General features: G+C 37.9%; 1 protein-coding gene across 1 annotated transcript in view; it reads left to right on the forward strand.

Moving 5' to 3' along the window:
- The window catches only part of Grd (gamma-aminobutyric acid type A receptor subunit Grd), a 1,945,208-nt gene that overhangs the window by 356,668 nt on the left and 1,564,804 nt on the right, over nt 1-23,736 (forward strand). The window lies entirely within an intron of this gene.

Here is a 23,736-nt window from a genome sequence, read left to right on the forward strand (position 1 = left end):
CTGGGATTATTAAAATTAGGGTATATTAAAGAAGACAAAACAGAAAGATACAAAATATTTGTAAATTGAAAAACTGGATTTCTGGAAAATAATTAAATCAATGAATAATTTTCTTATGAAAGATATTCAGAGCCAATAACGTAGCCAGGAAGGGGCAGGAACGGAGATTAAGAGATCAAATATTACAACAATTAACGTTAACAACAGGATTAGAATATTAAAATAATGAAATTGCAACTATGTACAGTATTAATTACTAAACGAATGTGATTTTAAACTAGGACGAGGGAATTTTTTCCCAATTAATATTTTGAAAAAAAAAATCACCCACTAAAACTTGCTGGGGGTGAATAAATTGAAATAATAGCAGATTTTTGCAAAATAATTACAATAATTCGTATGTAATCAATTCACATGTAATTACTGGGTAAAATAGTGGAGGTTAATTCCTAATACAGTGCAACCTCTCTTAACGGGCATCTCTCAATAGTGGACATCTTCGTAAGAGGACAAACTTTCTTATTCTTCCATGTCATAAATATGTGTGGTGTGATGTTATGAGAGAGAACCCTTCCTCTCAGGGACACCTCTCATTTACGGAAAAATAATTGGTTCCACCGATGTCCGTTTTGAGAAGTTTCACTGTATTACTTACTTTAATAATAACAATAAATGCTCAAATGTGTGAACTTACTTTATTGAACCTACCACTGCGAAGAGTTGATATTATTATTATTATTATTATTATTATTATTATTATTATTATTATTATTATTAGTAGTAGTAGTAGTAGTAGTAGTAGTAGTAGTAGTAGTAGTAGTAGTAGTAGTAGTAGTAGTAGTAGTATTGCAATAGTTGCGTAACAAAATATACTGTTTTCTTGTTTGAGTTTGTTTTAAAATTATATTACTATTCTCAGAGCACATCCCCCTTTTATTTTGAACAGTACGCCCAAGTAAAAATTTCTGGCGTACTTACTGCCTGCACTGTTTTAATGTCATTTATTAAAGCAGCGTTTTGGGTCTCCTTGACTTTGCCAGACACTAACATTCATTTTTATCCAGTGAAAAGTTGAGTCTCAGGGGAAATGAATAAAATTTGCTAAATATTCTCATATGTAATATACTAAATTGTCCATTTAAATTCCCTTCTGATCAAACTTTCTATGTAATATCTACATTTGGCGTTTTCAAACAGTATCAGCATACCTACGCAGAGCCCTAACTAGGGAGACGAGCAGGGCGGTTGCCCCGGGCACTGATAGCAAGACGGCACCGAATGAGCAAGAAGAAAGGAAAAGTGTTGAAAATGAGTAAACGACACGTCGCCCCTATTGTGATCTATTAAATCAATATTGTCAGTTTGAAAAAAAAAAAAAAAGGTAAAAATTTTCTTGCTCGTTCCGCTCACAACCCAAAGTTCTCAATAAAAGTCATAAGAAGATTTTACTTATTACTTTAAAAAGTGATTATGTGTTGATTTGTTAATGACGGTATGATATGCAAGATGCCAAGTAATGACTTATAGTGTACGCAGGAGCGTTTTCAGAAACAGAAACAGTCAAAATCTGAAATATGTGTTCGGCGTTTTGATGGTGATTAGTTTGGCTAGTTAATACCGCTTTTCTACGCAATCGGATTAACCACGACGGTGAGAACGAAGGTATGAAAATGAGAGGAGTGAAGAGACACACCCAAGCTGCTATTTGCGCGGGAATATTAAAAATGAAATTAAACAAGGGCAATAATAACATTTTCGAACTTGAATCAGTTGTAGAATAGAGGCTTATGAGGTCAGGACTAACCCAACGAATTTCGTTATTTCTATAGACTGATTAAAAGTGATTTTGTTTTATTACATTGACAAGAAATGCTTCCAATTTGAATGAATTTATTTATAATGAATTTATGGAATAATTTCTCCATCAATTACTTGTATCACCAGAGTACTTTATGTACGTACTCTGGTGATGATATCTAGTTGTATGATATTTTTGTCTATCTACATACATACAATACATCCTACACACTAGTGCTCTCAAACGGGTCGGGTTGTCGGGTCAGGTCAGTCGGGTCAGCTCGGGTCGGGTTGTCAGGTCAGGCTACTCGGGTCGGGTTGTCGGGTCAGGTCTTTCGGGTCAGCTCGTGTCGGGTTGTCGGGTCGGGTCAGCTCGGGTCGGGTCAGCTCGGGTCGGGTCATTCGGGTCAGTTCACTTTGGTCAACTGAGTTTAGGTTGAGCTTAAACTCGGCTAGAGTCGGGGGCCGCGGTGGCTCAGTGGTAGAGCGTTCACCTGGTGCTAGGAGTCTCGGGTTCAAACCCTGCTCCCGCCAAGTGAACTTTGTGGTGGACAAACACCGTGTACGTGGGTTTTCTCGGGGTTCTCCCGTTTCCTCCCACTTTCTTCATTCCACTATTTTCATTCATTACTCATTATCACCGTCTCCTTTAGCCTAACCGACATAACCGTGGGAAGTAAAACTCAAAAATTTCATTTCGGCTGAAGTCGAAAGCTGCTGTTTTTCACTATCTGCCTAATTAAAAATAGCAATTTCCATTGATTTTATAGAAGCCATAAATCTATTTTGAACACTTGCACATAGTGTTTTTATGGTAAATGCTTATTTTTGTACTTGTGTGTACTTTAATTTGTAAATGTGGAAGATTGATTTTACCAATCGACTGTAATATTAATATCTACGCCAATATGGAGTCTGGATTTAGAACAAAACTAGAAGTTGTTTAAGCAAGGCCAAAAGAAAGATTGGATATGAACGACCAAACCCAAGAAGGGCTGCGGTGGTTCAGTGGTAGAGAATTCATCTCTGGTGCATGGTGTCCACGGTTCGATCCCAGCTTGTGCTAAGTAGGCTTTGTGGTGGAGAAACGCCGTGTAGTGGGTTTTCTCGAGGTTGTCCTGTTTCCTCCCTCTTTCTTCATTCCACCATTTCATTCATTTCTCATGGTCACCGTATCCCTTAGCCTCGGTGCAGAATTGAGGGACCTTAAACTGAATATTTCATTTTATTTCACCAAGCCCAAGGACATCGATACAAGAACAAGATAAAGATTGGGTAAGCAAGACGAGTTGCATAGTAATCTTGCTCTTGGTCTTGTTTTGGTGATCACCAAGTAGCGATGAGCATATTTTCTTGCTTTCCGTATAGTATGAAAGACCATAATCAAAATCACACTTGTTCTTCATTTGTACCGATGAGGCGAGCATTCTTGGCTCTTGTATAGCATGAAAGACCACCACGACTACGAAATGCAGGACCAAGACTTGACTGCAAGACAAAGAATAAGACGCAGTATTGATGACCAAGACCCAGGGAGCGAATTGTTTGAATTTCATTTGTTGGGCTGAAAGTGATGAAAGAAAATTACTACTTTATAATTAAATATCATACTGTATTTTTAAATTTTAAATTACAAAATTCATATTATGTATCTTCTTACGTGCAACTATATATACTGTAAAATACGTTTTAATTACCGAGAAAGAAAAATCAAAGTGGCACGGGTCCCGGAATCATAAGAATCTATTTTGGAATGAAAGTTGAAGGGTTGGAAAAAATCACAGGTGTTCTCCTGTTTCCTGAACCCTTATCATTGTAGTTAAACGATTTCCTTTTGTCTCCGCCATGAGACTTGCTACTGCCTTCCGAGAAGACCTGCTGCCGTCCGAGCAGGTGAGAACACTGACCTTGAAGAAAAATTTCGTCACATAGAATTAAGCAAGAAAAAAATATTTTTTTCCACGTCGGACATTGGTATCAGTTATCAAAAGAAATAACCAAACCTCAAAAGTGCCAAATATTCATTAAGATGCATATACAAATTCCCCACTTGATCTAGGTAGTGGTTAACGTGTAAGACTTCGGTACACGTGGTTCGGGTTTGATTCCCAATGGGAGTGAATTTTGGCGTTTACCCAGTGTCGTGACTATAGTGCTCTCAAACGGATCGGGTTGACCCGACCTGACCCGACTCGGATCGGGTCACCTCGGGACGGGTTGTCGGGTCGGGTCAGTCGGGTCAACTCGGGTCGGGTTGTCGGGTCAATCGGGTCAGCTCGGGTCGGGTTGTCGGGTCGGGTCAACCGGGTCAGCTCGGGTCGGGTTGTCGGGTCAGGTCAATCAGGTCGGATCACGGTTCGGGTCAGTCGGGTCGGGTCGGGTCGGGCTACGGGACCTGACCCGACCGGTTGAGAGCACTACTACACACATTATACGTTTATATATACGTGTGTATTAGAGACCTGTATATTTGGGCAGGCGGACTCTATTATTTCTTTGAGCCGGACCGTGCTTGGGCGGGCCGACCCTGATTTCTCTTCAGGTCGGGCCGGGCTGGGGCCGATTTATTGCAATTCTTTAATAATTATCGATATTCGTTAAACGATAATTAGAATAAAGGCAAACATTGAAAAAGTGTGCCCGTGAAAAATGTTACAAAATGAAACTTCGAAAATTTATCGGACCCGGGCAGGGCTTGGGCCAAGAATTTTAAAAAACTTATCAGGCCGGGCCAGGCTCGGGCCGAAAATCTCCAAAACTTTTTGGGCCCGGGCTGGGCCGGGCCTACGTACATCCGGGCTGGATTGGGGTCGGGCCGAAAAATTCGGCCCGTGCAGGTATCTAGTGTGTATAAGTGTTAGTGTATTTTTAACATGTTTATTAATAATAAGTAACCTTAAATTCAGAACTTCAATTCATTAAGAAATAAAGTAGGCGTAATTACTGCAATTTCAAACATACGTAGTAGCGAAAACTATATTTTGGGTTTTAAATACAAACATTAAACATATTCTTCAATACCATAGAACAATATTTAGAAATTTGCAAAAATAGCTCCTTCCGAATTTCCGTTGCATTTCACAAAATATGTTTTACCGTAAAAGAATTGAAATTAAAATGCTATTTGTGTAATCACATAGAGAATAAAATTACAGAATTTTACAATTATTACTGCAAATTAATGCTGTCATCCATTTCAAACATTTTAAAAGAATGTAGTTTTGAACGTATTGAAATTTCATTTCTTATCGATAATATGAAACGTTGTAAATTTCCATAACTTTTCTCCAAGTGGATTTCTATACGGTAATTTCGTCAAGTTTAACAGAAGTTCAAAATAATCCTCTTTGAGAAAAGCTCTTATTTGTAAAATAATACATAATGATCGCTTTCAGCTGTTGTAGAGATCTGTCCAACTGGCTTGATAAAAATTCAGCGTAGCATAACAACAAAAGCTGCTTCTCTTATATGTGAGAAAGAAAAGATAAGAAGAAAAGAAAACCTTGTTAAGGTGAGTGTAGGGGGCGCCGAAATATCTAGCTACGGTTTTGTACCAACGTGACATTTTATCAAGTGTATGATATGATTAATGATCATTTTATCCAGTGTATATCTAGACATGAGGAGTAGGGTGGAGCGTTTTGCATTTTTGTTGGAAATTCGATGACGGCTAGTGCGGAAAAGGTACCATTAGGTTCACCGACCTTACTGATTTTTTTTATTTTTTGGACAACCCCTTACCCTGCCCCAACGGACTTAAATTTTTTTAAGTGTTTGGTTAGGCAACATGCACAACACCAATGACAGAAAAGCTACTTGTGGTGGTTTTTAGAGTTACCTGATGGCTGTAATTCAATCATTTTATTAAAAGAAACATGTAGCAATGCCAGGAAATAATTATAAAATGTTTATGAGTCAAAGTACAGCCATATTAACTCAATTGTTGGAATTAATGTCCAATTTTTTTTTGGAATGCCACTTAACGATGATTATAGGCATAGCCCTTGATATAACACGATTTTCTTTGTGCAACTCTTCGCTTATTTTACTCTGTACACAAAATAACCCAGAACTCACCATGGGGAGGTGGTTGCACATGGAGTTCCACCCACCCAGTAGGCATACGTTGACATTTGACCTTGGGTCACATAGTTCTTCTTGGTCTCGAAGCTTGGCATTCTTGTTGTAGACTTCAGTTTGGCTCTAACGTAGATATCTCTTGCGTTCTGGCCGCACTTTTTCGACGCTGCCTCGAACACCAGCTTCACTGTGCGTTCCACAGCTTGACTATGGCAAGGAAATGTTGTTGTTAGAGTAGCTGAAGTTCGGATGTTTTCTTCCAGCTGCTGATTCGTTATGTTTCGTGTGATTGGCGGCTCTGTTAGACATTTAGGCCAATTAATCATGTCGTAGTAATTTTCAGCTGTAAAGTTTAATTTCGAAACAATGAAATCACGTGGGCGGCTTGATCTGGGAGTCTCCGGCTGCAGCACTTTTTTTTATCGTTCTCCGGCCTAACGTTCGAATATGTGGATTTTCATGTGCTGTCATCGCTATCAGCAGGTTTTCATGATGAGCGTAGTATCCGTTTGTTTGTAGAACAGAATGAACTATGTGTTGTAGATTTTCTGGCAGAAAACGTGATAGCTTAACCTTGTTAAACAGATGCATGGCGCCCATTTCGCACGAAGGATTTCGCCGTATTGAAAACCAGATGGGAGCGTATACTTGAACAATGTACTGGCAAAGTAGACACAAATTTGAACTACATTTATCAGTACTGATGTAGTGGCGAAGCATCCTACAGGCCAATGTAAGCCATCGTGAATGTGATATTGGTCTTGGTTTTCTGTTTGCTAGATCGGTAGTACACATTCCTGTAGCAACAGCCTTACAAATTTCAAAGAGATAATTCTGCTCGCTGCTTAAACCATTTGGTTTTTCCATTTCAGACACCCATTCAACCGGAATGGGTGTAAAGGAGACGATCGGTGAACGTTCACAATCCTTTAATTTCTTTCCGATGGGACCGGAAAAAGCGTTGGGTCCGGTCGTCCCACCATCCAATTCGGTAACCAGGTGTCGAAATGGCAACTCGTTAGTATGAAGAAGGCAAATGACATGCTGCAGCTCCTTTCCTAGGCATCTTTGTATCTGATATCACGCCGTTATCCCGTCCTGTGTTCGTGGCTTCACCATCGCTGCCGACTGCCTCAAGACTTGACACGTCGTACTGGTTCTTCTCTAAAAGTTCCAATATAGAGTCGGCAATATCCTTGCCAGTGCCTGACTTAAACATGGCATGACCCAAGTATTCTGAACCGGGCTCCAATGGAACTGTGGTATGCTTTTCTGTAACCTCTCGTTTACTTAGAATGCCGTTAATTTTTTCTTGCACAAGAGTTGCATCATTTTTTCCGTCGAAGTAGATACTTGTAATCGCCCGGCCTAGGTGAGCCTTTTCTTTGTGGATCTTCTCATCAAGTTTATCTTTTCCTCTTCGTACCTTAGATCTGTCAACAAGATTTTTGTTCTCTGCCGTTATGAGTCTCGCGTCCTGAAGTACGGCAGAAGCGATCAAAGCAACCTGTCTGACTGAAGCTCCAGTTCTAAGCGCTGCCTCCGCTGTATTTTGAGACAGATGCGCTTTAGGGTATGTTTCCTTCTTGGTCGCGCCTCGAAGTCAGATTCCGACGTGCTTCCCGATTCAACAGTTTCGTTGGATTCCCCTGACGACGCCAATATCTTTGACCTGTGCCTATGCCTAATCCAACTAGTTGATGGACTTGCTTCAACACTTCCAGCGTCTTTCTTGGTTGCTGCTCCTTAAATCTGCTCACTTTACGGGAAAACATCTTTGACAGAGATTTGCTTGTTCCGACGTCAATGTTACCAATGCTCATTTTCCGTGATGTTCTCTGGTCCAAGAGAAACTCGAATTCTCGTTTTGGAATCTTGTGTGTCCTCTCAGAGTTGTAAGTTTCGGCGGTCTTACATTTGCAACACGCAATATCATAAAGAGACTTTTCCGCGTGTGCAGCAAAACCTGCACGTAATGTTGCTTCTTGTCTTTGTCGACTAAAATGTTTTTCCCTGGTGCGACACTTATTATAAAATGTTTTCAGCATGTCAACAACTCTCTTTTCTGAAACCACAGGAATACTTGCTTTACGCCAAATATGTACAACTTTTTGTCCAACTAGTTTATAAATGTCAGTCACTGGCAATTAAGTTACACTTTCGTCACCACTTAAACCACTTCGAAACCAATGATACTGTCGCATAACGTGAGCGTACGTGGGTAACCACTTCACTCATTTCACTTGAAGTGCCAAATAAGCCTCGTTTCACTTTTTCCCGCGTTGGTCTGCTATGAGACTTTTTCTTCATCTTGCTTTCCATTTCTTCCGAACTTGGAAACCAAAGTATACAAAATGTCTCAAAATCGTATCGCACTAAGAAGACTGTAACTTTAGGTACAATGCACAAACTCTCTGTCTTAACAGAAACAGTAGCGAACTAAAACCGTTAAAGCTTAAGCTGCAATAAACTGGCCTGTTGGATTGCTTGGCCGAAGTACGCAATATTTATACCATCGCCGAACTTCGAGCGAGAATATTCTAGAAACGTCGGCGTAGGTTCTGGAGCCAACGAGGCGAGCGGGAGGTGCGCAAATCTTCTGGATGAAGCCGGACGTTGCGACGATGCTCGAAGAGTGTGGCCAAAGTAAGTAACCACGAAGCTGTGTAGCCTGCCGCTAGATGGCATTTGCTGTCGGTGTACACAACAAGCGAAGAGTTGCCAAAAACAAATCGTATTATATCAAGAGCTATGCCTATAATCATCGTTAACGTGGCATTCACAACAAAATCTGGACATTAATTCCAACAATTGAGCTAATATGGCTGTACTTTGACTCATAAACATTTTAAAATTATTTCCTGGCATTGCTACAGGTTTCTTTTAATAAAATAATTGTATTATAACCATCGAGTAACTCTAAAAACGACCACAAGTAGCTTTTCTGTCATTGGTGTCGTGCGTGTTGCCTAACCAAACACTTAAAATCTAAGTCCGTTGGGGCAGGGTAAGGGGTTGTCCAAAAAAATAATGAAAAATCAGTAAGGTCGGTGCCAGTAATGGTACCTTTTCCGCACTAGTCGTCATCGAATTTCTAACTCAAGTGCAAAACGCTCCACCCTAATGAGGAGGGGCTATAGTTTCCCATGATTCCACGCCTTTATATATATATCATAATAATGGAAACACCAGGAGATGTAAAAATGTAATGTGTGTGGATTGGCAGCGGTTAGGTGGGAACTTTAGTGTCGAACTCTTGGTAGTAGTGTGTAAGGGAAAGCTCTATACTACGCAAGGAGCATTGTAGAATCGCAGTGTGTAGATACTAAGCAGAGAGTGAGAAAATTGGACAACCTTTGTTATTTCCAAACAGGGCGAATTATTGGTCCTTAATGTGCTGGGAGCGTGACGGAAGTGGCAAGTGTATTGGATGTATTCGATGTAGTAACAATTTCAATATTCAATGGAGGCTGAATAGCATTAGGTTGTTCCATCTACTTTGCAGGTCACTTTTGACCTACCTCCGTTGGCGCTCAAAACGGCACAAAAGGATCAGAATGCAGCGCAAAAGGAAGAATTCAAAATACAATTGTGGTGAAATGGCAATACTTTGTCGGCCTTATTCGAGGTCATAGGCGCCGACTTTGGGGGGCAGGACACTTTTGCCCCCCCCCCCCAATATTTAGAAATGGGGTCCTCGCCCCTCCAATATAATCCGGCCGATGAAGAATTAACAAAGAGGAGCAAGAATTTCTGTTGTAAACTTCGTCATTCCTTTAATTCAACGTTAGGAATAGCCTTCTAGGAATGGATACGAGTCGAGCTAAAACTCGACTCGAATTCGAATCGAGTTCCGAGTCGAGTCAAACGTAATTTTCTCGAGTCGAGTTCCGAACCGAGTCGCTGTTTTTTTAGGTCGAGTTTCAAGTTGAGTCGAGTTTGATAAATGGCTCGCTCGTTCAGCTCGTTTTAACTCGTTTTAAAATCATGGCATGATTAGACTGGAAAGCGAAAGCCATGAGAAATGTAAGCGATAAAGTGGAATACTTTTAATATTGTTCACGAGAGGGGACACTGCTTGTATCTCGTTTCGTCTTGATAACGAGACGACAAAGGATTTTATAACGAGGCCTCAAATGTCGTTAGCACCAATTTAAGTACGGTATATACTTTAGTTCTTACCATCAAGGCTGAGACCTGCACGGTCGAATTTTTGAGCCCAAACAGAAGCTCAACCTGGTAGTGATGTAAACTTGCCCGGCCCAGTTCAACGGAGCGAAATGCTAGGGCTGTCATGGTTGGGATGAGTCATCGATTCGCCCCAACTGAGCTATCAGCTCTGTTCGTCTCGGTTTGGGTGAGCAATCGGCTTAAATCGGCTCACCCAGGCCGACAACCCTAAGCCCGAGCCGAGCAAGTTTGAACATGCTTGGCCAGCGCCCTATAACTTTTAACAACATTTGGCCTTAGCCAAAACCTTGCTTCTCAGGAACTCAAATCCAGAATCTCGTGAACAATGGCCATGCCTTCTAGACTTCACGACTACCGAGGTCGGCAGTCAATTAGTTTTTAGTATTCAGATAGAAACCACCTACAGTATCTTTCATGTTCATACACGGTGTTATAATAATAATAATAATAATAATAATAATAATAATAATAATAATAATAATAATAATAATAATAATAAGTTAGTAACAGTAGTATCATTGATAATAATTACACTGTCTATGTAGGATAGTTGAAGAGAGTACTTGAAACTACATAAAATTTATCTGAATTTGGCTCGTTCTGGCTCGACTCGAAACTCGACCTGAATTCGAGTCGAGTTGGAGGAAATTTTTCGAGCCGAGTTCTCGAATCGAGCTTAACTATGTCTGTTTCGAGTCGAGTCGAGTTTCAAAGAAAACTCGCTCGAAGTCGCTCGTGGCCATCCCTACAGCCTTCTTATTCGATAGAAAAGACGGTTTTCAGACGTGTTGAATAGAGCACTGAAGCTTCAACCAACACTCTGGCAACACTGACCTGACAAGTGAAGATCAATGCAGTGTGAATTTTGCAGCGGAGTAGCGGATCGAGATTTGGGAGGGAGGGGGCCTTCATCAAGCAGTTAATAGAAAACGATTGAATACGATCATGATATATTTATTCATTGTTTGGATCCCCCAATATTTTCTTCAAGTCGGCGCCTATGTTCGAGGTTCAAAACATGGAAATAGATGCACTTTCGATAGAACGAAATAAGAATGCTTTTCTGCCCATTTTGTAATTCATCTTTTATTCACTTCCGGTGATGCATCAAACATGGAAATAGACGTACATAACAAGCACAATGCATTGGAAAAGAAATTATATTAAAATTCGATCAGGATGAATCAACGTTAATTTGTTCCATTCATTTTGAAGATCATTCTTGACTCACTTACGATGACGCACGAAAAGTGAATATAGACAGACAAGCAGGCGCAAATCGAAGACAATACAATGAAAACGAATTATCTCAAAATTCAATAGTAGGGGGACAATAATACTTTCTTAGCAATTTTGAGGGATATCTTTGACCCATTTTTGCTGGTGCAGAAAGCGTGGAAATAGGAGCACAAAACTTCACAAATCGAACACAGTACAGCACAGTACAATGCAAAGGGTATTTCAAAATTCGATGGGGGTGGAACAGCAATGTTTTCCAGCCCTTTTTAATGTTAATTTTGGCCCACTTCTCGTGACGCACAAAACGTTGAAACAGGCGTACGAAACGGTAAAACGATGAAAAAGAACTAAATTAAATTTCATTTGGTAAAGAACAAGATTGTGACGCTCCCGCCGAGTATTAAAGCGAATTGTCACTCAAAATCGTTGCGCAAATACGAAGAGACTGAAATAACACCTTCCACAACCCGTGGCGACAATCATAGTCCGCCGCGAGCTACATGACATGGATATACAGGGTTGGATTGCACGAGCGAAACCCTTGATAAAGAACCATAACATTTTAGCACGATACAAATGTTTCGAAGCTACAACATGGACAGCTGATCGCTGCGAAGATGTTACATGATGAGATTAATCATCGTTCACCTTGTTACAAACTACGAGCTGTGTTTATGTTTAGCGAGTGTGCAAACGAGAGTAGTATTCAGTACAACCGTGGTACACCGTGGCTCTGGCTATGATACTGAAAACCAGGAGAGTGCAGTCCACAGCGAGTTCTTGTGATGACTCTTATCACTCAGTCAGTGCCCATGATATGACGGTATTTTAAGGGACCATGTGGATATTCTGGTTCAACCGTTGTTTTGGAGAAAGGCACCATATTCCATTATGATAATATACCCATTCACCAGCTCTAGTGGCGTGGTTTGATGATCAGGATGAAATTGAACTTCTTCTCTACCCCGGCCAATCCTTAAACCTGAAATTCTATGATCCATTTTAGGGATATCCGGTGTAGATTTCGCCTCCATTCTCTCTCACGGAACCGCGACATACGCATGTGGGACAGTATAATTTTCCACTTGCTACAAATCATGGCCTTTATGGCTCTATTCTACGTCTCATCAGAGCTGTTCCGAGGGCGATAGTGGTCTAATGTCATTTTAATCCGGTAAGTTTCACTTTTCCAGTGTTTCCATTAGTCTGCTAACCATATGAGCATCATAGTCGTGTCATCGAGGATCACAAAGGGAACGTACTGTGTGCAAGCAGAACCTATTTTATTTAAAAATTTATCAAGAGAGAGCTTGAACCGAACCTCTGCTACGGCACTTCTCACGGAAAAAAAATTCTATTTTGCATTCTGTGTGAGTAGAAATGAAAAAAAAAAAACGCTATCACATTATAGTTCCCAAGGCTTGCTTTAAATACCCACTTAATACAAATTGTTGTAAAGGAGAAATATCTACAGATATGCAAAGAGGGATATAATCTATCTATGAAATTTCCTTAATAAGTCAGTTTGAAGAACGGTGGGAAAATTTGTACAACTTGGCTCTAGAAATATTATTACATACAGTATTTTTCGTATAGACATTAATTACTTTATTTAGAAAGTAGCAGTGTGGATAATTGCTGTCTAGTAAGCAATACTTTATTCTATCATCATTTTTATGAATTGAGCAAATTTTAGTTTCCCACCAATAAAAATACTGTGAAGCGTTATGTGATTAATCCACCTAAACGAGACGCGAGCACCTAAGTTAGTATCTATATTACGTATTTGTCTTCCTCTAACAGGATATTCAGTCAGGCTTCTCGTGCATGTTATTACAATTTCTTTATCTTACGCACGCATACATTCAAAGCTGGAAGTTACATGCAAAACTTTTATTTATTACACGATATGTCTCGAACAACGCGAAAAATTCATGAAAATTGTTATCGTTTTCTAAATTACATGAGAAATAGCAATTTATATTCTGACGCACTTAGAAAGTAATTGTTATTAAGTTTGTACTATATCATAATACAGGCTGCAGCAAACGGGCCTATTTTTGTTGTTCGGAACATATAGCATTCAAAAAGTACAGATACAGTCTGCTTAACTAACTAAACTACGTGCTTGTGAAATCCAAAAAGTACTATGACTAGTCACATTATACATATGCTAGATCAGCACACGGGTTCTAACATAATTTTATCTAGCTTCTAAACTATTTTTCCTAATTAAAGTCGGAACAATGTACATCAAAACTATGTATATCAATATTGGAATGCTTATATTTTTAAAAAAAGACAGGAAACTTACCTCAATAGTGAATTCCGTTTTAATAATAATTTTAAAAATTGAAATGCAACACAACATGCTCAATATAGTTGAGAGTTCTGAACTTAGATACCAATGTGCGTAGCAGTAACTACTACGAGTAATTTTTTTTAGAAGATATAGCAAGTTATGTTGCTTAGTTAAAAATTAGAAACTGGAAAATGAAATCTTTCAGTTTAATGTCCCTCTATTATGCCTGTCTGGAAGAATTGATAGAATGAGAATGTGGGAGAAAACTGGATTGCCCTAGAAAATCCACGGACACGGTGTTTTCCATCACAAATTTACTTGGCCGGGAACAAGCCGGGGTCATGACGCATCATAGCTAAGCACACTAGCACTGAGCCACTGTGCACCCAGTTGAAAATTACAATAAGTGTTATATAGCATTATGGTCTATTGGGTTCTATCCCGATATTTAAAGTGTAGCCATATGTGTGTAGGTGTAGGTTATTTTACTGAAGGATAATTTGGAAATTTTTATATTTGGTGGAAAAAATTCTAATTTCCCTATTTCATATATAAACACATGTCAAAATAATGGTAACATCAATGTACTGCAGTGCGTAATATTTGTGAGATAGTAGCACTGAAAATTTGTACACTGTGACTGTCTTGTATTAATACTGTGTGGGTGATAGGAAGCAATACGCGAAAAGAAAGAGTGCATGTCAGTTTTTGTAAAATGACTGGCGTTGAGGATGGGAGACATCTCCAATTCCTTTAAGAGAGTAAATTATGGGAATGTGGTCAGTTGAAGAAAGACTGGCAGCATATTGGATTTATCTAGAGCAAATTAATGAAGAAATAGATAAATCATGTTAAGACACTATCAAAGAAGAGGAATAATGGACGGAAACCAAGAATAGTCGAGGTAAAGGAGGCCACTAAACATCGAAGAGGATTGTTACCAAAAACCGTAGAGCTAATTTGTCAACACTAATAACAGAACTCTAACGAGCATATGAAAAGATTCGCTTTTACAATCACAATGACACGAGAGTTGCATTACCTAACAACATCCGTGATTGGGTTTCGGTTTTTTAAAAATTTTCATCATTGCACCAACCCAATAGCGTGAGAAGTTAATCTCAAGAACATATACTATTGTAAGACAACAATATAATCGGATGAATCATTTTCTTCCTTTTTCCCAATATCAAGCAGGGTTTATATGTAGCGAATTTTTAAATAGGCATATGCTTTGTACTGCCTAGTTCCTATGACCTTGTTTTATTTCCTCTGACTCGCATCTAGAATTGTACTAATTTCTATTCTGATATGCATATTGCAGTACGAAACTATTCATGTTTCAATTTTGTACTCAAACTGACATGTGTATGTACTCCGAAAATCAATCAGTATCATATACACACAGAGAAACTTAAAGTTACGAAACTAACAATTTCTGACCTTCGACTAGGGGAATATTGTTCTTAATATTTGATTATAGTTAAGGGGCTAAGCGAAGTTTAATTTTCATCAGTTATTCAACGTCAAAACAGAATAATAGTTTTAGTATAGGTAATCAATAATGTACTCTCAAGATTTCATTATTTAGCAAAATGGTAGCAGTCGACAAATTTAAATAATATATGAAAAGTCACTATTTTTAACTTCGCCGAGTTCACTAGTACGCAGACATGACAAATGACTCGCGAAGTGCAATTGTTGCCTCGCGTTAGGTGGCGCTGTCAAATGAGAATTAAAATTTGTACTTGAAATGTAGGGGAGACCGAGTATGGTTGTAACACGTTTTGGTTGTAACAAAGCGAGTAGTTTCTACGCTAATCACTAGATGTGGTTCATGTTCCGGTCACAACACAAGCCCTTGATGCACGTTCAGTCACTGTTTTTGTGTGAGGTAACGCGTGTTCGTCTTGAAGTTGTCGCGGTTTTGGTGTTTTTGGGGCAAGTAAATAAATTTTCTATATTCCTGAAAATATGTAATATTACAATATGTGTGCGAAACATTTAGATAATTTGAGTAAAATATTAAAAAGGATACTAATGAGTATTTGTTTACGTACTGAAACCAAACACAGAATCAACACAATTTTGCAAGTACTCTGGCAAAGATGGCTACCGTAGTATAGAGTTGGTTGTAACAAAAAAAAAAAAAGGGTCTGGTTGTAACGCTGTTACAACCAGCCCCCACAGAGTAAAACAATGCATATGTAATTAAGTTTGTATTATTTACTTAAAAATTGTTTACCTAAATAGTGATTGTGTTACATGAACATTGTTTTCTCTCTCTCTCTCTCCCTCTCTCTCTCTCTTTTGTTCTTTCAAAAGTATTTCAATTCTCTTATAAAAGTTATGTAGCTACATAACGACACACAACAGCGTAATGTTTGCTAGGCATCCGCTGCTATAAAGGATACTGGTTTTACCTTTCTATTGAAGCAGATGTAATTTTAATCTGTAATAGTGAAATATATGGTTCATCTTGTCTTCTGACGAAGACAGTGATAACACAATTTGCCTAGTTTGTTGTGAATTACTTTCCAAAAGTGCGCCAAGAGAGAAATGGATTCAACGTAATTTTTGACATGGATGGGCTCATGTTGTCTGCACCACGGTGACGGTGAATACTAATGTCACAACTGTGATTCAAATGATTCAATGTAGGTAAAAGTAAAAGTAGACTAAGTAACTGAAAGTGTAAATTTGAGTGTCGAAGTGCATAGGGTACTAGAGCAGATGTAGATGTCGAAATGTAGATGTGCATAGGGTTTAGTACTATGTTTCATCTGTTGAAATTTTTAAGTTAAAAGAAATATGTCAAGGTTAGTTCGGGTTACATTTCTTTAGGTAAACCTGATATGTAAAAGGCAAAGTAAACCTAAATATATCATACAATTCTGTTCATTCATCAAACTATTAGCTATTTTATTGTATGTATACTGTAAACTGTAGACCTAGCTATCCATTTCCAATGTGATATATTTCCAATGGTAGATATATTTCCAATGTGAAGAGATAGTTATATATATACATGTAAAAAGCACAGTACTTTCATTAGTCATACAGTTCTCTAACGATTCTATGTCACTCTCTTAACCTGTAACAGAGGAACATATTAAATGTCGATCTTATAATCTAATTTTGTGTCAATATTGTAATATATGTAATAGCAATGTATCCACTTACCAAAGATAAAGTGCGTTACAACGAACCCTAATCACTGTTACAGCCAACCTCAACGTCGGAGTTGGTTGTAACATTTGAATAGTCTTTGTTTTTCCACTATATCTCAGCAAATACTTTATATTATCTGATATTTGCTATTTTGAGAGAAGGATGTCCAAACTTCCGATCACGTGCAAAAATTTGTATTTTTCTTCAATTGGAATCTAGTTATGGATAAAAATGTAAAAAGTGTTACAACCATACCCGGTCTCCCCTACTGTGTACTATTTGCAGACGAACTACATATCTTATGTTACAAAACAAATATACGAAACGAGGATCTAACCTATATATGGATCGCTCACTGGTTTAATCCCGAAAAGAGAGAAATCATTAAAATTTCGCAATACATTCTCAATAGATAAATTACCAAAACATTCTCAGTCACACCTCACATTTACTCGCTAGATATCACATGATATGACTACACATATAAATACATATTACTACACAAAATGAAAATTATATATCTACACTAAATATGGGTATACATTTCTTAATACCAAAATACCATTTCGATTGGCTTTAACGTGAAAGGGGTGGTAGAGCGGACTAGATAGTAGGGTGGTTCGAAAAAAAAATCATTTTTCTATTTCCGGAACGCTATAGTGTGCAAACGTTGCCATTGGTATAGACAAGAAAAAACACAAAAAGGCATGTTTTATTTATATATCTTCCGGTCCCGCATCGCAGTTGAAATTTGAAAAGTCCGGTAAAAACAATAAATTTTCAATATTATTTTGAAACTACTAAATAATATAGGACGAGGACTCTATATGGAATAAAAGTTTCTTCAAGTATGTAGAAACAAGGTTAAAATAAATAAACTATATTTATATGTTATCTTCTGGTCACGCATCAGTGTCAAAAATTTGCAAAATTTGCGAATTTAGCAAAATTTGAGAGTTTAACATTTTTTAATTTTCTTAAAACAAGTAAGATAAGGACGCTACTCACCACAAGGGGGTGGCTGCACTTGGAGTTCCACTACCCAACCATGATTAGGGTGTATTGTATTGTAAAGTACCCAAAATCCTTACATATATTTTTTAAATAATTTTGTTTACTATAAAACAAGGAAGTGATATTCAAACTGCTTAGAAAAAAGTAAAAACAGATAACGTCGGCATCACACCACAATTATAGGAAGTTTTCCTATACGGAAATAACTAAGTAAGAGATTGCAGAAAGATACCTGAGCTAAGCTCTACGCCACAACCAGGAAGCACCTGAATCCCGGAAAGGGGTTGTGCTGGTTGAGGACGGAGAGTAGATTCGGGGAGTTGTAATTAAGATTGGATAGTGGAAGGATATCGTTTGGAGTTGAACTGAGCTGAACTACATGTGAGTACTGTATCTATTTACGATGTTGGATAATCATAATGGTTAAGTTTCTGTGACATTACGATTTAGTAGATTTTTCTAGTTAAAACCATTTCGAGACCTGATAGCTTGTGGTGTGATGTCGAAAATATCGAAAAGAAATTGATTATTTCATTTCTTATCCTAAGAAGATTAGTTAAATCCATCCTTGAGTTTGTCTAAATACACGGTGTTACAAATTTCAGATGAGCTACGCTCTGCCCCCAAGTATAAAAAGTTTCTAAGATACTAAATCATTCCAGTTAGAAATTTGTAGCACACGTTATGGTGGAAGCATCCGGTTTTATCCATTTATGGGTAAAATTAAGATTCCGGACAACATTAATTAGTTTATGGTCATTTACCAGATATGTTTCGATTTCGGAGATCTCGCTAATTTTATAAGCCATTCAAGTTACGTTAAATTATATAGATACATCATGCTTGATTCCGATGCCTCATACATATGGGAATGAAGCGTATCACGCGTAATTTAAATTATTTAGACGATAACATCAGTTTGTTAGTTGAGTAAAAAGAGTTTCATGTTCTTTTTTCTCTCTCTCTCTCATAGTATGCTGAAATTACAGACGTCAGTTGTTGTAAAGCTATATAGTCTTGCAAGATTCATTTCCTTTTGTTACTAAAGAAACGGACAATACACCAAGATTCTTGTTGCCATATATGAATTTGCTGCATTTACAAACTAATGGTCAGTGTACTTTGCTTAGATTGCAAAATCAGTCAGAATGCGAAGGTTTATTTTCTGTTCGTATGTCGGATATGAATAATACTTCCAGCAGTGATACACAACATTCAGACAAAATTAGTAACAATGCGAAGGTTTATTTTCTGTTCGTATGTAGGATATGAATTATACTTCCAGCAGTGATACAGGACATTCAGACAAGACATGCAGGACAATTTAGAACGTTAAGATACAAAAAGATCTCAATAAAAGTAAAAATCCCTCCACTAAAACGGAAATACAATAAGTCTAAGAAAATGCAGGGACAACACAGTGAAGGGCAAGGAGCTCAAAATCCTATTGTTAATGTGTACAATTCTCATTATCTTGTTCCGAAATTTAAACCACACAAAATCACGATCAGCAGTTCTTTGATGAATATGATGATTGTGTACGGTTAAATAATTATAATTGGACTGATAAGATAGCAAAACAAATGATAATCACCGCGTTTCCAGGGAAACTAAAAGAACAATTGTGAACTTTGTTAAAGAGAAAGAACATTACAGATGAAACAACTTACGCGAATTGTAAAGCTGAGATAATTAAATGTTTCAAGAATGCTAGAGATAGTGTAGATTTTTTTCTCTACCGTACAGAATAGGATTCAGAAAAAAACATGAACGCATTCAGTCGTTTGTTTATGATATTTTATCTACGGTAGACAAACATGCTCCGATTTTGACAGAAGAGCAGATCATTTCAATCATTACAGCAGGGTTGAAACCGTACTATATTCAACACCTAGGTTACGAGTCTTGACACTTTAGATGCGTTTATTCAGGCTCTCTATACGTTAGAAGCAAATGAATGTAAAATTAGATATAGGAAAAAGAGAGAAATAGATGCACGTATTAAGAAAGCGTATAAGAAGAAGTGTAGAAAAGGGAAATGTAGGTGTTCGTCATCTGATTCTGAATCAGAACCTACGGTTACTGACAGTTCTTCGCCCGAGTCTGAGGACGAGATTACATCACATAGGCACAGGAAAAATAAAAGGAAAGCAATTAGAGAATTAGTAGAGAAACAACAACACAGAGCTGAACACTCGGAAACTATGACCACAAACACACCTTCATTATCATCTCAAAGTAGTGAGGTTACATCTTCCATTAACCAGATGCAGAAAGAAATAGAAAAATTGTCGCTGAGAATCGAAGGTAGTTCTTTAGATTCGCAGCAGTCAAATACTCACTGTGCGCAAAATAATTTTCAGTCCCATCAGAATAACAGAAATAATTTTCAGAGGTAGTAAGAGAGGCAATTTTAATAATAATCAGGGTAGAAATAATATTCAATACAACAATTTTAGAGGAAAAATAACAATTTTCGAGGCCGTGGTGGTCGTGGAAATTTTAGATCATGACGCGCAAATTATCATAACAACCAGTGTTATTGTCACCATACTAATGTGTCTCATGTACAACAGGTACCTAGTTTTAATCAAATGCAGGGTGTACATCACATGCAAAGTAATGGTACGACATATTATGTTCCTGTACAAAACCCTTCCCAAATGAATCAGGTACAGGGAACGCATAATTTAAACTGACAACGTCTGTACATGCAAACGGTGAATGTACAGATAACAAAAAAAAAAAAAGCCCACCCGTAGAGATAATTAATACTAGTGTACACCGTCAATATAAACGAAAGAATGTTCAGGGAGAAGAGATACAGACTCCATTAGAAATTGAAGGGGACATGGTTAGATTTACAATACAACAGAGAAAGAAACCATTAAAAATAATTGCAGATACGCCAAGTACAATATCAATTTTAGATAAATCATTGCTATCTCCTAAAACTAAATTGTCACAGGAAATTACGAAAGTTGTTGGTGTTCCATGTAAACCTATAGAGCTGAAACACACAGCCATAATCAAATTTGTGCTCCTCCATGGCTAAGCGGTTAGCGTACACGCCTTTGGCGTGGGAGACCCGGGTTCGATTCCCGGCGGGAGCTCATGTGGTTCGGATTCCACGTTAATCAGTAGGTCCACGTCTCATATAGCCTCGCTGCTGAACAAGACGTAAAACTCAAAATCAATCAATCAATCAACCATAATCAAATTTCTAATCAATGGTCGATCCTTTGATCACAGGTTCAGAATAGTGGAAAATTTTGGTCCGAAAGTTCTTCTAGCAAATGACTTCTTTATTTTTCATAACGCCCGTGTTGATTACCTTAATAAGATGCTATCTTTGTCTAGATATGGAAAGCCTTCTTCTAACACACAACAGAGTAATACAGGTCTACAGTAATCCATTTTTTTTTTCTTTTGGCACAGAATCGTGCTCAAAATTTCGAGGCAGGGGTAACGTAAAGTACCCAAAATAATTACACGTATTTTTTAAAATTAATTTTGTTTACTATAAAACAAGGAAGTGATATTCAAATTGCTTAGAAAAAAATAAAAACAGATAACTTCGGCATCACACCACAATTATAGGAAGTTTTCTTATACGGAAATAACTAAGTAAGAGATTGCAGAAAGATACCTGAGCTAAGCTCTACGCCACAACCAGGAAGTACCTGAATCCCGGAAAGGGGTTGTGCTGGTTGAGGACGGAGGGTGGACTCGGGGAGTTGTAATTAAGATTGAATAGTGGAAGGGCATCGTTTGGAGTTGAACTGAGCTGAACTACTTGTGAGCACTGCATCTATTTACGATGTTGGATAATCATAATGGTTAAGTTTCTGTGACATTACGATTTAGTAGATTTTTCTAGTTAAAACCATTTCGAGACCTGATAGCTTGTGGTGTGATGTCGAAAATATCGAAAAGAAATTGATTATTTCATTTCTTATCCTAAGAAGATTAGTTAAATCCATCCTTGAGTTTGTCTAAATACACGGTGTTACAAATTTCAGATGAGCTACGCTCTGCCCCAAGTATAAAAAAAAGTCATTCCAGTTAGAAACTTGTAGCACACGTTATGGTGTGGTGTGATATCGACGTTATCTGTTTTTATTTTTTTCTAAGCAGTTTGAAAATCACTTCCTTGTTTTATAGTAAACAAAATTAATTAAAAAAATACATGTAAGGATTTTGGGTATTTTACAATATACTACGTAATAACAAATTTATAATATTACATAACTCGTCAACTACTAATTTCTATTTTCCCCTTTATTTTTGTCCATTACTAACTCTGATTTATGCGGGGGCAGTGGTGGCACAATGGTAGTTAACCTCTTGTGCATGGGATTCTTGTGGAGAAACATCGTGTGTGTTGGTTTTCTCGAGATTCTCCCATTTTCTCCCACATTCCGCCACTTCATTCATTTCTCATCATGACAGTCTCCTTTAGCCTAGCCGGCATTATCGTAGGAAGTAAAACTTAAAAGGTTCCACTTTTTCATTTCTTCTGATTTATGCGAAAATGTAGACATGGATGATCTTGACAATAGTGTAGCTCTGATGAAGCCGTCACAAGCTCTGTGTCCACACACTATACTGGAAGCTTCCGTCACAAGCTTAACGCAACTACCGACAGTATGAATATGACATGGGAACTTCTTGTAATTCATAACTAGCATAGTATCTGCTAATAAATTATCTTATTTAGTCGGTAGTCAATGGTCTTATCAAAGGAAGAGAAGTAAGATTACAACTATCCCATTGTATTATTTCGGTGTAATCTTTAGCTACAAACTTCATGTTTGGTGGCAAAAATGTCTAATAGGATCACTTTCAAAAGCTGCTTTACTTGCCTTCAAAAGTTGTCTGTACCTAAGCTTTCGAATGTGGTTTCTGTCATCAATGGCCATCGCTAAAAGCAAATTTTCGGGATGAGCAAAGTAAGCATTCCGTTCTCTACAACTTTTCCAGCTCTTCTGGCAAAATACTGCGTTTCCTGAATGGTCTCGTAAACATGTTGTGGACTTTCGGTCAAATTGTTGCTCAACTTAATAGCAAACCACATAGGCATATGTAACTTTAAGATAAAGGTGAAAATTTGCCTCATTATCTGAAGGACTTTCCACACTAATCTATAGCCGCAAAACTCTATTAGTGATCCATCTTGAATGTGACAAAGTGCCAGAATCACGAACTTAAAAGTCTTCAAAGCAGTGCCCTAACTGGATGAATTTTGATATGTCCAATAAATACAGATAGTCTTTATTTGCCTGTCTATTCAGGTATCACACAATTGATAGGTTCAAATTCAATAACTGATAGAGTGTGTGGACACAGTGCTAGAGACGGCTTCATCAGAGCTACACTATTGTCAAGATCATCCATTCCTACATTTTCGCATAAATCAAAAAAAAAAAAAAATGAAAAATGAAAGCCATAATTTTTATGTCTCACGATTGTGCCGGCTAGGATAAAGTAGACGGTGATTATGAGAAATGAATGAGCTGCTGAAATGAAGAAGGTAGGAGGAAACGGGAAAATCCCGAGAAAACACACGCACACGGTATTTGTCCACCACAAAGCTCACTTGGCGCAAGCTGGGAACGAGCCAAAAATCCCATGGACCAGAAGTGAACGTTTAATCACTAAGCCCCTGCTGCCCTGCCTAAATTAGAGTTTAAAATCATTAGTAATGGACAAAAATCAAGGGGAAAATGGAAATTTGTAGGGGACGAATTATGTAAAATTATAAACTTGTTAATAACTAACTAACTCTATGGCCTATGGAACCCGGAGGTTCAATGCCGCGTTCACAAAAGCTCTCCACTCACTTCTATCCTTAGCTAACTGCATTTAGTTTCTACTTTGTATTCCAATCTCTGCGAGATCCATCTTAATATTGTCCTCTCATTTGCGCCTAGGCCTTCCTA

This window comes from Thermobia domestica, chromosome 3 (assembly GCF_964235325.1).
Source record: "Thermobia domestica chromosome 3, izTheDome1.hap1.1, whole genome shotgun sequence".
Lineage (NCBI taxonomy): Eukaryota > Metazoa > Arthropoda > Insecta > Zygentoma > Lepismatidae > Thermobia > Thermobia domestica.